We start from the raw sequence: 23,601 nt of genomic DNA, 5'->3' as shown, positions 1-23,601 counted from the left end.
CTAACCCATGTAAAGTTGTCTGTTGATATCAAGTCATGGGCCACATGTTTGTCAAAATAGTTCTTTATTTACAACACTTCAATAAGAACAGATTAAATTGATTCTTTCCTGTCTAGATCATTTTTTGATTATCTTAATTAAAAGATGCCATCAACTTGGTCTTGGATCTTAATTCTTGTTCCTTATTTTAAGGATGGGTCTTGTTAGATTCTTCCGGATTTCTTTTAATCTGTCTCACAGACTTACTTCCCGTCTAGACAGTTGTTCAAGAAACTAAAACACAATTTTCTCTTATACTTCAATAGACTCATGTTCTACACTTTGAATAATTTTGACATGCAAAATTGGTGCCAATTGCCCTTACTTTATGATTAAGTTAAGCCATCTACTAGAGTGAACAGCAATAAAAGATACCAAACCAAAAAAAAATGGAATTCTTTGAAAGTGTTGAAAGATTTTCTTTTGAAAGCTAAAAATGGCTTGTTGTTCTGGTAACCACTCTCTTCTAAGTTAGTTCATTTTGATGGACCTTCAGATCTTTCATATTTCCTGTGAATTTTTGCTATCTTTACCTTTACTAATTCATCATAACATACAAAGGCATGTTAGGACAAACATCACATCATTCTTTTTTATTAAACTTTGTATTGATTTATTTCAGGTGAGATGCAACAAAACAATATTTATACATACATCCTGTAAATGTTTTATTGCCAAACTTGATATATATTTACAATGACTTAAAATACATCATGACAAACCAATATCTCTATTTAATCAGCAATTCCTATTTATATTCAATAAACCTAATGTAAACAGTTGATCTTACAAAGATATGTATTAAGTTGCTTACTTTTTTGCAATAAATCATATTTAAACACTGGTTTCTACAAATTATTTTACAAGATAGAAAAACATTAGAAACCTTTGTAATATGAATAATGGTATATGTAATCTTAGATGTTCTTTTGTGATTGAAAAACGTAACTACTTAATTAGCTCAAAGTACAGAAGACAGTATAAACAAGTATTTTAGATAACGGGTTTAAAGTCCAGTAGTCTTGACTATGTGGCATATTATAGCCCTATCTCATATAACATTTTATTTAAAAAAAAAAAAAAGTTACACACAGGCTACACTTTTGTGACATTTAGTATCATTACAAATAATGGGATTTGCAAATAATAAAAAAATAATAATCTAAATTTGAAATACTAAAAGCAAACATACTATACCAGTTATCTTGATTTATGGTTTAGTGAAAAAATAGTTAATATTAAGTATAAAAAATAAATGGCACAAAAAAAAATGTGTGTAAAAAAAAAAGAGAAATGTAAATCATCAGTCAAAGCTATTGAAAGTCCATAAAATATCCAATATGTTAGTCCAAATTAATTCCATATAGGAGCAGTAAATGTGCATAGCGTATCTCTCTGTAACAGCGAATCTATGGGTACCAGAATAATTATGGGCTCATACACATATTAGATATTTTATGGATATTGGATTTTGTTTTTTACTTTCAATGTCTTAGGCTGATGATTTGAAATAGTTAATATTAATTTATATTACTTATATGTGTTGTGTTAAATGTACAAAGAAAAGCTTTGAAAAATGATTTCTCCAAATCCTAACCACTGGAAATAAGGTTTAGAAAATGTCATCTCATTCCCTTATAACAAGACAATAACATATCCCTCCTGTTTTGTAGGACTCTTTCCAAAATGTGGATCTCTGTATTATTATTTTTTATAAAATCCATTCATGTCTCCTTTCCAAAAAGCAGATCCCCACCATTAAATTTATGATAGATCCATGACCATCTGCAGGTACCTGCAAGAAAACAAATAACAAAAACAAAATTAAATCTTATTTGAAGATTAATTGTGTTTGTTGACCATACCAGCCTTGTACAAATTAAATAGCTACATCCATTAATATCAATACACAAAAACTCAATACAGCATTTTTTAGGCTAAAAAGATTCAACTACTTAGATCTGATTTTAAAGCAAGATAGATAGGACAATGATAATGATTACTCAATTCTACAGTCTAGGAACAATCATAGATTTTTTGTGGTTTGCCAGTTGACATTTTTTCTGTTCTAAACTTTCCTTATTGCATGTTTATGTAGCTAGTAGAAAACAAACAAACACCCTATCACCCAAAAAGCTGACTCGGAACTCAAAATAAACATCAGCTACAAGGATGTTATGCAAATCAATTTCAAGATGGTCAGTTCCTCTTGCTATATCTTAGTGAAACAAATCTAGTCCAAAAAAAACTTTCATGATTTAAATAGGGCATGTAATTTCAAACAACTTCCCAATTTACTTGTATTACCAATTTTGCTTTGTTCTCTTGGTATTCTTAGTTGAAAGCTAAACCTAGAAGGTTCATTTGCCAGTTTCTTAGACATTGAAGACTGCCTTTAATCTGAATGTATTTTGACCACTAGAGGGCATTAGTTCATGTGTTTCATATAGATAACATTGAGCTTATGCACGTGAAGTGACCTAGGTAGGAGTGGGCACTGATTGGCTAAAATGCAAGTCTGTCAAAAGAACTGAAATAAGGGGCCAGTCAGCAGAAGCTTAGACACAAGGTAATTACAGAGGTAAAACATGTATTATTATAACTCTGTTGGTTATGCAAAACTGGGGAATGGGTAATAAAGGGATTATCTGTCTTTTAAAACAACAAAAATTCTGGTGTTGACTGTCCCTTTAACCAACTAATATGGTGCCACAGTGTTTACAGGAATACAATGAGGGGTGCTCTAAAAATATTTTTTTTTAGATTGTTTTTAGATTCACTATTCATGTGAATGCCAACATTGTTTAAAAACACAGGTTCAGACTGTTACCTAAAACAAAGACTGTCCTTGGATGATTTCCTTTAAACCTGAAGATACATTACAAAATAAATTTGACAAATTCTGTATTGACTAATAGATATTCCCTTTTTGTATTCTTATGGGATCAAGGCAGATTTACCACATCTGAGGTATCTAGGGCAATGTTTTTAAACTCTGTACCTCTAGATGAACCCAGATGTGTGCCATTTTTATTGTAAAAAATATTTTAGTCCAAATGACAGCACTCCTTTACCTATTTATACAATAATATTTCTATAAAAACTTTCACCAACCTAATATTGATGCAACATTAATTTATTTTACTGCAAATGCTAAACTACTAATGTACTGTGTGTTGTTTCGATTAAGATGATTGGATATGGTTGTGTGGTGGGGTGAAGTCCTAATCTAGATTCATAAATGTTTAAAGGGATATGATAGAGTGCTCATTTTGTAAAAAAAATAATATGTGAAATAAAAGTAAACATAAAAAGAAACATATTGGGCTAGATTAAAAGTGGTGCGGTATATTTTTCTGCGATCGAGTAAACTCCGCTAGAGTTAGTTTTTTGCGCTAGTCGGGTTGCGCTCTTATTACAAGGTTAGAAAAAAAAACATTTTTATCCAGCTCCGAAAGGAACAAGATGCTGCTAGAATCGGCGATATTTGGCATTTGTTCTTTGCCGAATCAAACAAATGCGTTTTAATTAAAACATTGAAAACGTCTGTTTTATGTAATATAAATGCTGTGCCTGCACGAGCAGCAATGGCATGTGATAAGCACTTTCAAATATATAATATTTTTTCTTATACTGTGTATTACTATAAAAAATATACTGTAATGGAATTTGAATATATTCAATGCAGTATAAACTGTAAAATACAGTTGTTTTGTGACAGAAATTTGCACAGTGTGGTTCAATGGTTCGAATAGGGGGCATGTCAAATGTAAAAGGATACGTTTATTATTATTATTATTATTATTATTCTTTATTTATAAAGCGCCAACAGATTCTGCAGCGCTGTTCATATCAGTGTTCCATTTCAACTTTGAACCTACTCAGGGTTCTGAGGAACTCTTTAAATTAGGGTTGGCCAATTCCAGTCTTCAGGACACACTAGCAGGTCTCTTATTTAGGATTGCCTTTGAAAAGAAGATAAGAAGTTCAATCAATAGGTTATAACTACTATTTAAAGAGCAGGCACTTATATTTTAAGAAACAATGGTACTGTTTTTGTAAGGATTTTTATTAAGCATGAACCTTCAGGAACGAAACTATAGGGGGTGCAGAGGTCGCAATTGCACTGATATCATGTGAGTGTGACATGATGCTTCACTAGTGTCTCTGACTACAGGGGTTAGTGTTTATGTTTTACCCATTGGTGTTTATGTGTGTGTGTGTGTGTGATAATGTGTGTACAGGGAGTGCAGAATTATTAGGCAAGTTGTATTTTTGAGGATTCATTTTATTATTGAACAACAACCATGTTCTCAATGAACCCAAAAAACTCATTAATATCAAAGCTGAATAGTTTTGGAAGTAGTTTTTAGTTTGTTTTTAGTTATAGCTATTTTAGGGGGATATCTGTGTGTGCAGGTGACTATTACTGTGCATAATTATTAGGCAACTTAACAAAAAACAAATATATACCCAACAAAACAAAAACAAATCAGTGACCAATATAGCCACCTTTCTTTGCAAGGACACTCAAAAGCCTGCCATCCATGGATTCTGTCAGTGTTTTGATCTGTTCACCATCAACATTGCGTGCAGCAGCAACCACAGCCTCCCAGACACTGTTCAGAGAGGTGTACTGTTTTCCCTCCTTGTAAATCTCACATTTGATGATGGACCACAGGTTCTCAATGGGGTTCAGATCAGGTGAACAAGGAGGCCATGTCATTAGATTTTCTTCTTTTATACCCTTTCTTGCCAGCCACGCTGTGGAGTACTTGGACGCGTGTGATGGAGCATTGTCCTGCATGAAAATCATGTTTTTCTTGAAGGATGCAGACTTCTTCCTGTACCACTGCTTGAAGAAGGTGTCTTCCAGAAACTGGCAGTAGGACTGGGAGTTGAGCTTGACTCCATCCTCAACCCGAAAAGGCCCCACAAGCTCATCTTTGATGATACCAGCCCAAACCAGTACTCCACCTCCACCTTGCTGGCGTCTGAGTCGGACTGGAGCTCTCTGCCCTTTACCAATCCAGCCACGGGCCCATCCATCTGGCCCATCAAGACTCACTCTCATTTCATCAGTCCATAAAACCTTAGAAAAATCAGTCTTGAGATATTTCTTGGCCCAGTCTTGACGTTTCAGCTTGTGTGTCTTGTTCAGTGGTGGTCGTCTTTCAGCCTTTCTTACCTTGGCCATGTCTCTGAGTATTGCACACCTTGTGCTTTTGGGCACTCCAGTGATGTTGCAGCTCTGAAATATGGCCAAACTGGTGGCAAGTGGCATCTTGGCAGCTGCACGCTTGACTTTTCTCAGTTCATGGGCAGTTATTTTGCGCCTTTGCTTTTTCCACACGCTTCTTGCGACCCTGTTGACTATTTTGAATGAAACGCTTGATTATTCGATGATCACGCTTCAGAAGCTTTGCAATTTTAAGAGTGCTGCATCCCTCTGCAAGATATCTCACTATTTTTGACTTTTCTGAGCCTGTCAAGTCCTTCTTTTGACCCATTTTGCCAAAGGAAAGGAAGTTGCCTAATAATTATGCACACCTGATATAGCGTGTTGATGTCATTAGACCACACCCCTTCTCATTACAGAGATGCACATCACCTAATATGCTTAATTGGTAGTAGGCTTTCGAGCCTATACAGCTTGGAGTAAGACAACATGCATAAAGAGGATGATGTGGTCAAAATACTCATTTGCCTAATAATTCTGCACTCCCTGTATGTATGTGACTGTGTGTGTATTTATGCATGTAGTATGTGTGTGTGTATGTTTGTGGAACCAGCAAATTACAGACCTTGTTACTACAGCTTGGGGGGAGAACAGTGTCACTATACAGTACCACTATATACAGTACGGGGGGCTGGACCATGTCACAGACTACTATGGTCACTTTATAAAGTACTGAGGCGGGTAGGATCAGGCCAGCCATCTCACCGGCAGATTACAGACTGTGTCACTGACTCACTATATACAGTACTGGTGAGTTAAACAGTGTCACTATATACAGTAATAGGGGGTCAGACCATCTCACAGACTGAGGGCTTTTGCAGAAATGTAATCTGATTCACATTTTTTTTCTGTTAAATGTAAAAAAAGTAAAAGGGGGGGGGGCCCTTCTTAGATTCTTGCACCTGGGCCCTGTGGTTTCTAGTTACGCCTCTGTGAACCTTAGTACTTTAGTAATAGCAATGCTATATTTTTCTCTTATGACTTATACCAGAAAAAAAAGGTTTCTGTATTTTACATAATGTAACAATATGTTCTTATTCATGTAGTATTTTACCTGTCACTGTTTATGACATGCTAGCTTTCATGTTAGTTGAGTCTGTTCAGCTCTTGGCCACAATGACTTTAAAATGCAATAAACTTAAAATTGGACTCCCCATAAAATGTTTCATTATTTAAAAAATAACATCCTGAAGGGTTTGTAACCCTGACCCTGCTACATGCTACACACTGTGTATTCAGTGCAGGGGTTATTTTATATCTGTACCTATTTTGAACAAGGCAGAGTAAATAAGATAAATAAAGGGTATTTTGTTGGACTGTAAAACATTTGCTAATAAAATAACAACAATTGTACATGTTTTTAAAAGATTTATTCTGTAGACCTTTTGCAATATGGTACTTAAAGGGAAACAAACCCCAATTTTTTTCTTTCATGATTCAGATAGAACATGCAATTTTAAGCAACTTTCTAATTTACTCCTATTATCAAGTTTTCTTTGTTCTCTTGCTATCTTTATTTAAAAAGTAGAAATGTTAAGCTTAGGAGCCTGCCCATTTTTGGTTGAGAACCTGGGTTATGCTTGCTTATTGGTTTGCTAAATGTAGTCACCAATATGCAAGCGCTATCCAGGGTGCTGAACCTAAAATGGGCCGGCTCCTAAGCTTTAAATTCAGCTTTTGAAATAAAGATAGCAAGAGAGCGAAGAAAAATTGATAGTAGGAGTAAATTAGAAAGTTGCTTAAAATTGCATGCTCTATCTGAATCATTAAATAAAAAAATTGGGTTTAGTATCCCTTTAACTGCTGGTATATACTACACATTTATAAAAGATAATACTAATATCCCTCTTAAACTAACTTCTTTGCTTGTACATGCAATATGGGTCTTAGTGGTTTTATTCAAGCTGCAATAAGAGGTTTCCACTGCTATTCTCGGAAAAGTGAGGAGTGAAGTGTGTGTACTGCTGGTGGTAAGTGTGTGTGTGTGCTTGTATGTGTGTGTTTGGGTGTTTATGTGTGTGTGTTTATGTGTGCATATGCATGAGCTCTATAATACCTGTCACAAATTATGTTTTTTAGGTGGTGAGAGTCCACAATCCATTACTCCTTAGAATAAATACCCAAGCTGTGGAATCCACAAGTAATGAAAAAATAAGGGCAAGATAAAAAGAACATCTTTTTTTTCACAAAGAAAATCCACAACCCAAACAGAACAGAAAAAAATTGGATGTTCACTCTCTTTTTTTTAATATGCATTCAAAAAGACCCACAGGCAAAACAAAACATTAAGCTGAGACTACTGCCTAAAGAACTTTCCTATCAAAGGCTGCCTCAGAAGAAGCAAAAGCATCAAAATGTTAGAATTTTGTAAAAGTATGCAAAGAAAACCAAGTAGCTGCTCTGCAAATTTGGTCAACATTCTTAAAAAAGCCCAAAAAGTTGCAACTGATCTGGTAGAATGAGAGGTAATCCGTTTAGGTGGAGGCTGTCCCACTTCCAAGTAAGCTTTACGAATCAAAAGTTTCAACCAAGAAGCCAAAGAAATGGCAGTAGCTTTTTGCCCTCTCTTAGAACCTGAAAAATGAGCAAGCAAACTAGAAGTTTGTCTGAAATCCTTAGAAGCATCAACCTAACCTAACAACATCCAAATTTTGAAGAAGTCTTTCTGAAGAATTCTTAGGATTAGGACATAAAGAAGGAACAACAATTTATTGACTTATATTGTCTGAGGACAACTTTAGGCAAAAAGTCAAACTTGCTTTTTAAAACTGCCTTTTCCTGATGAAAAAAAGAGATAAGGAGAATCATATGAAAGAGCAGACAATTTGAAACCATTCTAATTCTGTATGGAAAAACAGACCTTGACACAAATGTGTCTGGCCGTAGAAAAAGAGGCCAAAGCAGGCAATTGGACATCTGAACCAGATCTGCATACCAAACCCTGCAAGGCCAAGCTGGAGCAATCAGAATTAATGATGTTTCTTCTTGTCTGATCTTGGAGATTAGGCATGTGTTAGGCTGCGCAGTGTTCTATCTCAAGTTAGACACTGTAATTGCAGGACTCGGGCTGAGAAGGAGGCGGAAAGAGGACTGCAATTGAGAATTTGTATAGATTATGCAGTGCTGAAAAAGTGTTTAATAATACAGCTTTGCTAGTAAGAAGATGGTGAGCAGCAGGGCCACTATATCCCCCCAATCATTATCTACCCAAGGAACAAACAAAATGAGCAATAAACTATATATATTCCCCTGTGCAAAGCTCACTCACTTATCAGTCACAGCTCTCCCTAATGCAACCTGCACGTGACGTCACAGAACTGTTCAGCGTCCCTCCCTCCCCTATGATTTGTAGGACCATACTGCAACCATTCTGGAACTTATAGTTCTAGCCTTGCAGCCAAAGAAAGTGCCCAGCCGCAGCCCACTACTATTTTGGTCACATCCTAGGTTTTATTCTCTGTGCTGGGACTGTGATTTTATAGTCACTTCCCAACCTTAGGGTCCCTTCCTGGACAGACAATATACTTCCTGTGACACAAACTCCGCCTGTGGATCCCTGGACCTCGCAAAGTACATGGGAAGTAGTTCTAGTTTAAACTAGAGGCCATCAGATCTATCTCTGGGAGACCTCAAAGATCCACAATCTGAATAAATAAATCCTGATGGAGATACCATTCACCTGGATGCAGAAACTGACTGCTGAGAAAATGTACTTGCCAGTTGGTCACTCCTGGAATATGAACAGCAGAAATTAGATAAAAATTGGCTTCTCATCATGAGAGAATCTGACTTTTCCCTTTGATGATTGACATAAGCCACTGCTGTGACAATGTCTTATTGTAATCAGAGATGAGACTCCCTTTTCAACTTAGGCAAACTCTGAAGAGATCTGAAAATAGCACAAAGTTCTAGAACATTTATTGGCAACCTCGCCTCCTGAGGAGCCCATATCCCCTGTGCTCTCAGAGACCCCAGACAGCTCCCAATCCTGAAAGACTGGCATCTGCAGTGATCACAGTCAAAGTAGGGTGAGCAAAAGAAGCCCCCTGCATAATATGCTGATGATCAAGCTACCAAGACAGAGACTGGTCTGTTCTGTGATCTAGAAAGATCTCCTGAAGCAGCTGAGTATGATCCCTATACCACTGATGGCGCATACAAAGCTGAAACAAGCAAACGTAATAGCATCCAATGCAGCAATCATGAGACCCAATACCTCCATACAAAGTGCGCCTGAGGGAAATGAATGAGACTAAAGGTTTTGACAAGCTGAAATCAGCTTCTGCCTTCTCAGATCTGTTAAAGATATTCTCAAGGAAACTGAATCTATTTAAACACCCATAAAAGTAACCTTTATTTGAGGAACCAAAGAACTCTTTGGAAAATTGATCTTCCAACCATGCTGTTGAAGAAACAACAGTCTGTTGGTGTGAGATTCTGATAAATGTAAAAAATAAATTAAATTAGCGCATTTACGCAATCCCAAAAGGAGGGGAAAAAATCTTTACTAGCAGAATCATCAGAAAACTGTTCAGAGGGACAATTTAACCAAATATAAGAAGCAGCAGCAACATCAGCAATATAAATAACTGGCCTAAATAAGCTTGCTTGCAAAAAAAAGGCCCTTCTATGAAAGGATACTAACATACTATCTAAAGTGTCCTTAAAAGAAGTATCTTTCAAAGGAATTGTATTTTTAGCCAGAGTAGAAATGTTCTCATCTCCCAAATATCAATATTAGAAGCAGGTAGAGGATATGATTTCTTAAACCTTGCAGAAGGATTAAAAGGAATACGTGGCTTAGACCATTCCCTAGAAACTATCTCAGAGACAGCATCAGGGACAGGAAAAACCTCAGGGGTTTTAACCAAAGTCTTAAAGATAGCATTTAAACAATTAGCAGATTTATATTAATTTACCTTAAGATCTTTAACCTTTAAAGTAAGCAAAACCTTCTTTAAAAGAGAATGAATATGTTCAACTTTAAAACAAAACAAAAAAAGTTGATGATTCTGGTTCATGATCAGACCCCTAAAAACCAGGTGCGAAGTCAGATGAACTTCCCTGTAATGAACAAACACAAGGAGCAATAATACCCTTAGAAGCATGAGCAGCATTAGATTGGTCTGAATGCATAAAAACATTAAGGCATGTTTTACATAAATGTGCTGGAAGAGAAATCTCAGCCTGTTTACAATAAACACACTCAACACTGGTAGGAAAGTGTTCAGAGGGCCCAGCTTCTAAGAAAAATTTAGGGACATAATTAGAAATCTCCATTATAGCTGCATACTACAAAAGTAGAAAATGTATAAATAAGTAAATATTTAAATCCCCACAAAAAGAGCTCTAGAGGAAAGAAAACTTACCTCCTCCAAAAAGTAGCTCTTCAAAAAACTTTGGGCCAGATTACAAGTGGAGCATTATTTAAGGCTCTGTCAGGGAACCAAGAAACTAGACGGAAACAGAAAGTGCAAGTTTATTTAAAATAGCAAGGACGAAGTCAGTATCAAAACAGGGGACAGATGCCAAAGCGGGTAGTCAGCTGACCCAGAGCAGAAAACACATAGGGGCCGATTTATCATGCCCCGTATTCAGTGCTATGCATCTGTTTCTGCGCAAGCCTTCAGGCTCCCCGGAAACAGAAGTTAAGGAGCAGTGGTCTTAAGACCGCTGCTCCTTAACTCGTCCGCCACCTCTGAGGTGGCGGACAGCAATCAGCCCGATCGCATACGATCAGGTTGATCGACATCCCCTGCTAGCGGATCTGCAGGGGGAGGTATTGCACAAGCATTTCACAAGACTTGACACCTGAAAAGACGGGAGCTGAGGATGCTGCTTATTTCGTACTCCTGATGGTTGCCAACTGGAATACAACAAAGATGAAGGGAATTGGTAGTGCAAAGATTGCGCACTAGCAGCTTAAGGAGCAATATGATGGAAAACTTTAGAAATATGCATGCTAGAAGGAAGGTCGATGGCGTAGGCACATGGGTTAACCTTAATGGAGCATACGGAAAGGCCCAATGTAACAAGTTGTTATGGAGTAGGCACTCTGAGGTTGAGGTTACAGGAACGACAACACCACCCTCTCCCCGACCTGGTAGGAAGGAGCGGGTAGACGCCGTCGATCCACCTGGAACTTTTGGTGCAGCAAAGAGGCACAAAGGGAATTCTAAATCTGCACCCATGAAGAGCAGAGCACCCGAAGATGATCCTCCAAAACCGGAATGTTCTGTGAAGTAAACATATTGGGTAACACAGATGGCTGAAACTCATAGTTAGCCATGAACGGGGACATTTGGTAGTCCGAGTTGATAGCACTGTTCATAACAAACTCCACCTTTAGACTGTGGATGGTAGGCCAAGGAGAAGGTGAGTTGAATTTTCAACTGAGTGCAAAAGGCCTTCCAGAACCTAAAGACAAACTGGCTGCCCTGATCCAAAACTATCTCCTTAGGTATACCGTGTAAAAGGAAAACCTCCCTAGCAGACACTCCTGAGCAAGCTGTGGGCAGCTTTTTTTTTTTTTTTTTGTGAGGTGATCATTACAATTACAGTGCAAACAGGACATTGAAGGTTACAATTGTTTTGGAAAAAAACAGATCAGTACAGCATATCAAATGGATATAGGAATTTTCACATGGGTAACTGACATTAGAAATTTATTTTCTTTTTCAACACCTCATTTTGTTATTATAATTTCACAGTGTCCTCCATACGAAGTAGATCCACATGAGGGACCAGAGTCTTTAATGTATAAGTGAGGTCACACTGGTCAATTTATTGGGAAATCACGTAGCAGCTGATGGAAATCAGATTGTTTCTGCTTGCATCAGATGTGGAACACTAAACAGGATTAGTAGTTCTTGATAATAACAATAGTCATCAAGTGACGTATAAACATTTAAATACATGCAATATAAATATAACATTGTTTATTAGGGTAAGGCCCGAAAAACTTTCAAATGGACCACCAATGAAGAGCTTTCAAGTGGACCACCAATGGTGGAAAAAAAAAATAATAATAAAAAAAAAAATATATATATATATATATATATATATATATATATATAGAAAAAGGGTGGAGGCCTTTTATGAGCGGGGGAGGGGGGCAGGTGCTCATCATCTGTGGAATCTGTCCTAGGTGTGAGGTATTGTATCTGTATGATGCTGAACTTAGTTATTACTATCGGTTTGTAGTCTACATCTCTGGAACTCATCCCATGGATACCAGATGGAGCAATAGAGATTGTAGCACCCCTCTATTCTCAGTAAATATTCTTCAATTTTCTGTATGTAGGATGTCTAGCACTAGTGTCCATTGTCTAGCTATAGCTAACTTAGTGCCCAGAAGAATGATAATACATAAAGTCCTGGCTGGTTTCTGTAGTCTTTGCAGTCCTAGGTGGAAGAGTGCAGTGTCACCAGTTAGATGCTGCACTAGGTGTAGACGGAGTAGCAAATATGCCACACGTGACCAAAAGGTGTTCAATCTAGGGCAGCCCCACCACACTTGTAGGCGAGTGCCTCTCTGGCCACATCCCCTCCAGCAATCTGCCGGTCTAAGGGGAAATACCCTATGTAACCTGGTAGGGACCCAATGCCATCGGAGTAATAGTTTAACGTATAGTTTGAACAGATTGGAGCAGCGAACTGCAAGGTTGACATCCTGGAGAGTGCGCTGCCAGTCCTGATACACTACCCCCAGATCCCTCTCCCAGTCCTTCGTGGTATGAGATTTAACGAAGTGGGGGGAATCGAGTAAGAGTTTCTAGTGGAAAGATAGTGAGCCCTGGAGTGACCTGCCCGAAATCCACTTTCTCTCCCAATCTGTAAGAGTGTGAGAGCCTGTCTTGGGGAATCCCCAAGATAAAAGTAGCAACGTCAGTCTAAGATACTCAAATTGTAAGTCTCTAGGGAAGTCATCATTTGGGAAGTTGTCAGGTGGTAGCATAAGGGTATCGCCCCTGTAGAGGTCAGAGACCTGTCTAATCTCTAGGGTTTGGTACATTAAGGGCTAATATTGAAGTTGAAAGATGCAATACCAATATGTTACCAGCAGATGTCACTATAATGTTACCTAGAACTCTGTATTATTCAGGTGAGGATATAAAATTGTACATGACTAAGAGCCTATTGTAGGTTCAAAACGTTGTTCCTGTAAACTTTTGGACCCAACTAATGAAAATAAAGGTCTTTTAAATAAAGATTTCTTCTGGTGGCTGGAGTGCTTTGGATGTATAATCTCTAGAGTTTCCCAGCGTTTAGGTCTCGAATCAGGGAGGCACTGCAGTAACGCTTTTTTTGAGTGGATTGGCGAGGGATGTGGTGCTACCACCTTGTGAGAGCGAAGTTCTCTCCAGCAACACAGACAGGCCTTTATAATACAACTGTGAATTCCTTTAAGGACATCAGCATGATCAGCCAAATCCACTCCTGCCGGTAATGAAGCCTGCTCAATCTGGTACCACCTTGAGTTACAAGTCTGGACCCCCCAGGCTGTGATATGTGATAACATGGCTGCCTTATAATAGTGGGCTATGTTGGGGGCTGAGATGCCACTGCATTTCTTGGGTTTTTGTAATTGGTGGAGTGCTAATCGAGGTGTTGGTCCTTTCCAAATAAACTTAGTGAAGACTAACTGGAAATGATTGATAAGATAGGCAGGAACAGCCACAGGGAGACACGGAAAAGATAGTTTAGTCTAGGAAGTAACATCATTTTTAGAGCCATTACTCTGCCTGTCCAAGAGACTTCCATTGCGGACTATTTCGTAGTTATCTTTCTAAAGTCCTGAAGGAGGGGCTCATAGTGTTTTGCAATAATTTTCTTAGGATCATGTGAGGGTTCTATTCCCAAATGTTTCAAGCTATCCGTAGATCACTTAAATTGGTATAGCTTCTTCAAAGTCTCCAATATAGAGGTGGGCAGACCTAATGCATACGCCTCTGTCTTATTGTAGTTTAGTTTATAGTAGGACAGAGTTGCAAACTCTGCCAAAAGCTTAAAAAGTTCCAGTAAAGTAATCTCTCCTGGCTCTGAAAGGAACACTGTCAAGTCGTCCGCAAAAAGCGCTAAGGTGTGTGGAGTGTCATAAAGCACAAGACCTTGAACGCACGGGCTCGCTCTGAGTTTGGTTGCTAGAGGTTCCATCATCAAGGCAAACAGCAAAGGTGACAGGGGACACCCCTGTCTAGTGCCATTCTTAATGTCAAAAGTCCTAGAGACAAACCCTAATCCATGTACCCTAGCCGAGGGACCTGAGTACAGCGCCATGACTGCAGATATAAATTTGACAGGGAAGTTAAAAGACTGTAATACCTCCGTCATATAGTCCCACCAGACCCTGTCGAATGTCTTTTCCGCATCCAGTGACAGGGTAACCAGTGGGATCTCTAGTGAAGTCACCTCGAAGAAGATATTTAAAAGTCTTCTGGTATTATCTGAGCTCTGACGTCCAGGGGTAAATCCCACCTGGTCAGGGTGAACCAGACAAGGGAGGACTTGATTCAGTCATGAAGCTAAGATCTTAGCATAGATCTTAACATCCCCATTTATGAGGTAAATTGGGAGGTAGCTCTTGCACAGGGAAGGGTCCTTTCCAGGTTTAGGGCAGAGGAGAACTGTGAATTTCCTGTAAAATAGCGCCCCATATCCGTCTGGACCCAGAGTTTCATGGAGTTTAAAGCCTTTAATAGTGGTAATAATTTCTTCTGCGGACATAACTGCTGAGAGAGAGCCTGTATAGTTTTCAGGAACCTGTGACAATTGGAGTTTAGTCAAGAACTCAGAAATCATAGCTTTATCGGTGTAGTCGGACTGGGCATCGTCTGAAATCTGATACAGTTGACTATAATAGTCAACAAAGGCTTCTCCTATGTCGTTTGGGGAGTAAAATCTATGCCTGTCTTTTCTAATGTATGCTATTTCATTTAATAGGGATTTTTGCCTTAATTTATGTGCTAACAGCCTGTCGGCTTTGTCGCCTCTATGATACAATCTCTGTGGTTACGTTGGACCTTTTCCAATTCGAGATGCTCTATTTGTTTTTTAACAGATTGTATTCTATTAACCAAGGAACTCGGCCGCCCTTTCTTCAGCTGTTCTCTTAGGGCAGTGTAGTTGCAGTATAATTGGGCCAGAGAGACTCCTCCTCCAGCCTTATAAACAAACCTTGCATATAGGCTTTAAGCGTCGCCCACAAAGTAAAGGCAGAGACATCTTTGGCATCATTTACTCGAAGGAAGTCTTCTATTTATTGTGACCAATAGGGCACCTGAGTATCTGAGAGCAAGTAATTGGGTAACCGCCAAGAGCGCTTTGTGCCCCCCAAGTGCGAGAGAGCCACCTCCATGACAACTGCATTATGGTCAGACCATGCACAGGGCATAATTGTCGCCTCGGTCACTATCTCTAGAGATCAGGAATGACAGAAGAAATAGTCTAGCCTTGAGAAGGACTGAAAGGAGGCCGAATAGCAGGTGTAATCAGTGTCATCGGGATGCAACGCTTTCCAAACATCTTGCAGCACATATTGGGAAATCAAATTTCTAAAATGCTGGCAGCAATTCTCCTCTCCCTATGAAGGGGAGTGCTTGTTACGGGATTTCTTATCCCTGCTAGGGTCCCATACCAGGTTACAATCTCCCCCTATAAACACGTGACCTTGTTTGAACTTATCTACCCTACCAAGTAGTTTATGGAGAAAACTTGTTTGGTTAACATTGGGTGAGTACAGGGCTACCAGTGTGCAGAGAACATTGTTTATGTGGCAAACATTAATTACGTACCGTCCTGAGGGGTCAGTCGCCTCATAGAGAGAGTCATAGGAAATGTGTGAAAGGTAGATGAAATACATATGGGGTAGTCTTCAGAGTTAAACATGGCCGCCCTGGCCTCTACCCAATGGGTATCCTGAAGAAATGCTATTTCTAAGCGTTGAGTAGTGAGAAATCTAAGGAGCAGACTCCTTTTAGTGGGGAGGTTAAGGCCCCTCACATTAAGCGTGCCAATTCTCATTTTATCCGGGAGGTAGGGAACAGGGAAGAGAGAAAAAAAAGTAGAACTAGAATAGAAAGCGGTTATCTAGAGTGACTTCAAAATAGTTCTTCGAGCTGGGCAGAGACTTCAAAACTCTGCCAGAAAATATAATGCGGAGGATAAATTCTTTATCCCTAGCCGCACAAGAGTGGGTGTGGGGGGGGGGGAAGTAGCAGAGGAGAGTTCAACAGCAGTGAATGCAACAATATAAACTGTGATCAACAATGTGTTAGGAGTTATCATGAGAAAATAGGAATGGTTAAGAAGTTTGGGGTATAGTCAACAGAAGTACAACATAGAATATGTTAAAGTCAGCAGAGCAGGGTGAGGTGAGCAGGAACAGCTGTTCTCTTAGGGCAGTGTAGTTGCAGTATAATTGGGCCAGAGAGACTCCTCCTCCAGCCTTATAAACAAACCTTGCATATAGACTTTAAGCGTCGCCCACAAAGTAAAGGCAGAGACATCTTTGGCATCATTTACTCGAAGGAAGTCTTCTATTTATTGTGACCAATAGGGCACCTGAGCATCTGAGAGCAAGTAATTGGGTAACCGCCAAGAGCGCTTTGTGCCCCCCAAGTGCGAGAGAGCCACCTCCATAACAACTGCATTATGGTCAGACCACGCACAGGGCATAATTGTCGCCCCGGTCACTGTCTCTAGAGATCAGGAATGACAGAAGAAATAGTCTAGCCTTGAGAAGGACTGAAAGGAGGCCGAATAGCAGGTGTAATCAGTGTCATTGGGATGCAACGCTTTCCAAACATCTTGCAGCACATATTGGGAAATCAAATTTCTAAAATGCTGGCAGCAATTCTCCTCTCCCTATGAAGGGGAGTGCTTGTTACGGGATTTCTTATCCCTGCTAGGGTCCCATACCAGGTTACAATCTCCCCCTATAAACACGTGATCTTGTTTGAACTTATCTACCCTACCTAGTAGTGTGTGGAGAAAACTTGTTTGGTTAACATTGGGTGAGTACAGGGCTACCAGTGTGCAGAGAACATTGTTTATGTGGCAAACATTAATTACGTACCGTCCTGAGGGGTCAGTCGCCTCATAGAGAGAGTCATAGGAAATGTGTGAAAGGTAGATGAAATATATATGGGGTAGTCTTCAAATTTAAACATGTCCGCCCTGGCCTCTACCCAGTGGGTATCCTGAAGAAATGGTATTTCTAAGCGTTGGATAGTGAGAAATCTAAGGAGCAGACTCCTTTTAGTGGGGGAGTTAAGGCCCCTCACATTAAGCGTGCCAATTCTCATTTTATCCGGGAGGTAGGGAACGGGGAAGAGAGGGGAAAAAAAGTAGAACTAGAATAGAAAGCGGTTATCTAGAGTGACTTCAAAATAGTTCTTCGAGCTGGGCAGAGACTACAAAACTCTGCCAGAAAATATAATGCGGAGGATAAATTCTTTATCCCTAGCCGCACAAGAGTGGGTGTGGGGGGGGGGGATTAGCAGAGGAGAGTTCAACAGCAGTGAATGCAACAATATAAACTGTGATCAACAATGTGTTAGGAGTTATCATGAGAAAAGAGGATTGGTTAAGAAGTTTGGGGTATAGTCAACAGAAGTACAACATAGAATATGTTAAAGTCAGCAGAGCAGGGTTAGGTGAGCAGGAACAAGATATAGTCAGTTCTGCCTTATCTAGTCGTAAGTCAGAGTACTCTTAAACTGCACATTATGGGGAGGGGATTTATTAATGGGGTATGAATGCTTATCTAGCATATAATAAGTAGTGATGCTTCATGGAGAATAGGGGACCCCTTCAACACTCAAGGGGCATGCTTAACTGTGAGATAGCCTACATAGGTAGGTACTATTATGGGTTGGGCAAAATATGGGAGAGTGGTGTTACCCGTAGAACTATGATCTAGATATAGATATTAGCTGCCCCAAATGAAATATACTAAACATGGGGAGTAGTTCAGTGGAAGATGGGGGGGTTCATTCATTATAATGGGATTGCTAAGTCACTGCAGTGGGTATAGGTACCTATGTTGATTAATTAAACATAGGAACTGAGATACTCTACAGGTCTGGTGGAGTGTGCAAGAGTCTATAAGTCTATATGTGTTCAGAGTGCAGGTAATAAATATGCTAGTGCTATGGAAGCAGACCTAAGGCCACTGGGTAGGTTGACAACGTGCAGTAGGTGACTGAGTTCCTAATCTAGGGGTTATTACTCCATCTGATTAGATGTGTAGAATCATGCATTACAATAACAAAATTTACAGTGGACATTACATTCATTACATAACATAACATGAGGAGAAACAATCATATAAACAGGCAGGCATGGGGGGTCAAACAATTAACAAAACCATTGTCCCTGATAGTGAGAGTTTGGGGTGGGCCCATCTTTAATATGGTGATGTTAAGGCATGGCAGTGGATACAGGAATCCATGTTGGCTAATTAAAAGTAGGAACTGAGATACTCTGCGGGTCCAGTGGTGTTTGCTAGCGTCTATAAGCTCTCTATGTGATCAGAGTTTGGGTAATAAATATGCTAGAGCTATGCCACGCCATAAAATCAAGGAAGTCGACCTAAGGCCGCTGCGTTGGTTGATAACGGGCAGTAGGTGACTTAGTTCCTAATGGCAAAAATTACAGTGGATAATACATTCATTGCATAACATGGAGAGAAACAAACATATAAACAAGCAAAATGGGAGTCAAACAATTAACAAAACCCAATGTCCTTGGTCTACTTTACCATCCCTCTGCTGATGATGAGGATCATTTAGCAGGCTCAACCCAAGTGAAAGGAGCCGTGAGTGTGTGGAAAAGCCAGTTCAGGGCCTATATAGAGTCAAATGTGAGTTCTGCAATAAAGCAGAGGAAGGGCATTGCCGGGCAGGGTCTGGCCTATTTGGGATCCAGTCTGGGGCACCTGCTCTCAATGGGGTGCCCAGCCTTGATGGCCTGCTCGGGTCTTCTAAGTCTTCTCCCGAGAGTAGATGCCATCCCTTCAGTAAATATTGAGCTTGTCTTGGGGAAAGGGCAGTATTTTGTGTACTGTCTTTGGAAATTATCAATCTTGTGGGGAAACCCCAGCGGTAGCGAATTTGGTGGAGTCAGCGTTTTGGTGACTTCATTGAAGGATCTCCTTTGTTGTAGTGTATGCGAAGATAAGTCTGGATAGAGCATTACATCTTTTAACTGGTCGGAGAGGTGAGGCTGTCTTAATGTTGCTCTTAGGATCTTATCCTTGTAGGTAAAATAATATAGCCAAGCTATTGTGTCCTGGGGTTTATTCACACCGGTAGGGAGGGGGGCGTCAGCTTTTTAACTTGCCATGTTCCGCCCAAATAAAAAGGGTTGTGAGATGAAGATTAGGCATAGAAGATTTCATCAAACTTTGTGTGAATCTCAGATGACCCAGCAGTCAAAATGTCCCCAGTAGGATATTTAATTGGTTAGAGCATTGTAGGAGTACCTCTAGGTTCTTATACTTGTTCAGTAGCCCCATTTACACAAATTTTGCTACCTCTCACTATAACAAACCAGGGCTTATCAGGTAAGTATGTTAACTAGGCCTCCTCTTGTGTGAGGGCAGAGCCCAGTAATTTATACAACTGTGATATGAAGGGTCCAGGGGCCGACAGCCCAGGCCTATCTGGATATCCCAGTGTCCACAACTTTTATATTGAGCTGATCTTGCGGCAGTGTGGGTCCAGCCTGTAGGTCATAAAATTATAGAAAAAGAGCTGCGTGTCAACCTCCAACAGCTAGGGCTGCTGCTATTCAGACCTCCAACAGGGCAATTAGACAAAGATAACACTGCGTGTGTAACCCTATTTAATGTGGTCCCCAAAGGTCCTCTTATAGATATCCCTTTACAGACTGCTATAGCAAAGTAGATCTCAGAAAGAGTAATGCAGTATTTTGGAGATTGGCTTCCCCCTATGGGAAAAAATTACCTCAGTAGCTTGCAGGTGGGTACTATACTGAAGTCAAGATTGCCTAGCCTCACCCCTGCAGAATACTCAGTTAAGTCTTTATTCGTGATTTAGGCCTGGGATGCAATGGGTCTGTGAGACTGCTCGTGTGGTTATGAGTTAGGAGTTGCGCACTTACACTGGCAGTATGGCGGTGTCCCACGTGGCTCCTCTAGGTCCACCCGTAGCCCTCAACACCGTTCTCCTCACTAATCATATATAGCGATTGCTTTTATAGGGACAACCGGACCATCTCAAATAGAGTAGTTCTCAGGGCCTCTCATAACCACGTGGACGCTGTATCGTCCTAGGCCATAATCAGTCCGACACCTTGCTTGACTCTTGTTTTGGACAGCTGGGCCCAGTCACTGCACTCTCTTTCTCACCGATATCAAGTTGGGTAAGGATGCAGAATAACTGCGGAGTGTCTGCAGTGCGATTAGGTCAGAGTAGGTCCTGGGCCGGTAGCGTGGGCTCACTCTGTGGCTTGATCACCAAAGTCCTTACCGGCCAGTCAGCCAGCCGTTGTCCGTACACAGTCCACACAAGGGTACACCTGTCATGGATGGTAGTGAACTTAACTGCTGGTTTGGGGAAGTTTGGGAAAGTTTTGTGAACTAAGATTTTGGATATAAGAATTTGGGCCCAGGAGCCTCCTAAAAACACGTCTGCTGTGGTTGACTGCTGGCTCCGCCCCAGCAGCTTTTTTAATGGTATGCAATGGGACATTTTGGAAAAACACTCGACATCCATGACAATAACGGTAAAATCACAAGACACAGGAAGGTAAACGATAAAGGCCATGGCTAGGTGGGTCGAGGGACATTCCCCATTAGGGATGGGTTGTTGTAGGCCCACAGGAAGGTGCTGAGGAGACTTGCTTCAGGCACAAGTGGATCAGGCAGCCACGTAAGCAGCAACATCAGGACAGAGGGTCAGCTACCAGAACTGGCGAGAAATAGCCCAAGTCATCTGATTTTTACTAGGATGACTGGCAGTTTTGGAGTTATTGTAGGTTTGCAATAGTTTGATGTGCAAACTCTCAGGTACAAAACATTTACCGGATGGTTTCTCTGGAGCCATAGGTTTAGCGACTAGAATTTGCTCTCCCAAGGGAGAAATTAAATTGTTGTGGATAGTTGCCAGGATATGATATGGAGGAATAATCAGAGTAGGCACGGAGTCTTCCCTGGACAACTTGGAAAATTGGCGAGACAAAACATCAGCCTTCAAATTTTTAGAGTCGGGCAAATACAAGACTACATAACTGAATAGTGAAAGAAACAAGGCCCATCAGGCTTTGCATGGAAAGAGCCTATTTGTATCAGATAGATACTGTAGGTTAAGTTCTTATGATCTTTTAGAATAATAATTGGAACAGTAGTACCTTCAAGGAGATGTCTCAACTCTTTGAGTGCTAGGATAATTAGTCTTTATCTTTGATCTCATAATTTCACTCTGCTGGAGATAGTTTTGTGGAATAGAACCAGTAAGGGTGTAGTGATACTTCTGGCGTAGGACGTTGAGACAGGAGAACACCTACAGTATAGTTAACAATGGGTAGGGTTTAATATTCTGTAACCTAGGTGTTTCAAACTGCTGCCAGTAGATATACCAGATATTTGATTTGCAGCGCTTGGAAAACTTATGGAGTGGTGGTACCTCATCGAAATCTTCTTCTATTGAAGTGTAAACTAATCTCATGAGAAAAAACAAAAATGAATGAAATCTGCAGATGATTTTAGCTCAGTCTAAAACCTATCTCTCAGCACTCTCATATTTCAGTTAAAGACAAGGCTGCATGTTGAGTTTTAGTGGAAACAACAGTGAATATTACTTAAAGGGACACTCAAGTAAAAAATAAACGTTTATTATTCAGATAGAGAATGCAATTTTAAATAACTTTCCAATTTACTTCCATTAACAAAACGTGCACAGTCTTTTTATATTTAAACATTTTGAGTCACCAGCTCCTACTGAGCATGTGCAAGAATTCACAGAATAAATGTATATGCATTTGTGATTGGCTGATGGCTGTCACATGGTACAGGGGAGTGGAAATAGACATAAAAAGTTCAGACTAAGTGCTATTGCATTGTTTTGTTATCTTGCATTTGTTGGTTATGCAATTCTACTGTGTTCACTGGTCCTTTAAAGGTTTCAATGTGACACCATGATGCAGGACATTTTTGTTTTTGTTTATCAGTACAGATCACTGCTACGGAAAGGTTAATATAACAACATAGATGTCACCAGAGAGCTATTTCTATGCACATTGGATACTCCCTTCGTCTTTCAGTACATTACAGCTTGTTACTGTACACTATGTTCAGAACAGCATAGCAATCATTGCATTACACTTGAACACTAAAAAGGAAAGCTGAATCATACATCTTTAGTTTAAATTATTTTTAAATACAGGACAAATTAGAGATTTAAGGTTAGTAAACATATATTTATTGCTCAGCAGTGACGAGCTAGACCTCTACCCATTCAATTTCACAGACTAGTTTCAGCCAATCCAGACCTGTACAGCTGTATTTTTCCCCAAACAACTCAAAAGTGCAGAAAAGTCAAACACATTATAAAGTTATGGCAAAGCAGATCAAAGCCTAAAAAAAGATTGATTGTGCTGCAAAATATAGGGCATAAATATTTATTGAATGCCAAAAAATGCTATTTTAATCTCTTTAGCCATCAGAGGGTGTAAAACGGAATATGTTGCAATTCTCTGTGGCAGGCTGTCAAATGGTTAACCATGAGCAGAGATTTCCATGTCAAAGGGGTTAAACGTGGGTTCAGCTTTTTATAGCAAACATTGTAACAGTATGTGAAGTATTTTGATTTAATAAAGCATGACATGAATTTTGTTGAAATGCTAATTTTATATTTCCTTCCTACTTTTGTCAAACGATGAATTAGAAGGTAATGAGGGGAGTGCGGGACGGGATTATTGTTATAATTTACAGATCCCATATAGCATCAGCAAATTACATAGAGCTGTGAAGCACTGAAATGTAATCACAAATTCAAATGAGAAAGATACCATGTAGAGAAACACTCAAATGTCCCCTTAATATATTTTTTTGTTATTGCCACCCCTTCTTAGTTTACATATCCTATACTAATGACATCTAATGACATCACATAAAGGGGGGCCGCTAAAAGTCAGCCCCTTAAACTGAACCTTCCCTGCAGGGAATAGATTAAACAATTAACAAGATAAATCCTTCTGGTTATCTGTGATAACTGAGAGACACCAATAAAAATATGTCTATTCTGTATCAACTGGCATTTTAATTGTATCTGATATTTATTATTAAAAATATTATTTAT

The 23,601-nt window shown here is 39.6% G+C and overlaps 1 long non-coding RNA gene across 1 annotated transcript in view; it reads right to left on the bottom strand.

The window, feature by feature from the left end:
• Positions 1–625: 625 nt before the first annotated feature.
• LOC128665941 (uncharacterized) overlaps positions 626–23,601 on the bottom strand; it is a 200,250-nt gene continuing 177,274 nt past the window's right edge. The window contains exon 8 of the long non-coding RNA XR_008403199.1: positions 626–1,834. This is a non-coding gene — a long non-coding RNA (uncharacterized LOC128665941). The remainder of the gene's footprint in view (positions 1,835–23,601) is intronic.

The sequence above is a fragment of the Bombina bombina genome, chromosome 7 (assembly GCF_027579735.1).
Source record: "Bombina bombina isolate aBomBom1 chromosome 7, aBomBom1.pri, whole genome shotgun sequence".
In the NCBI taxonomy this organism is placed as follows: domain Eukaryota; kingdom Metazoa; phylum Chordata; class Amphibia; order Anura; family Bombinatoridae; genus Bombina; species Bombina bombina.
Note: the sequence above shows the minus strand (reverse complement) of the source record. Positions and strands in the feature narration are given on the sequence as shown.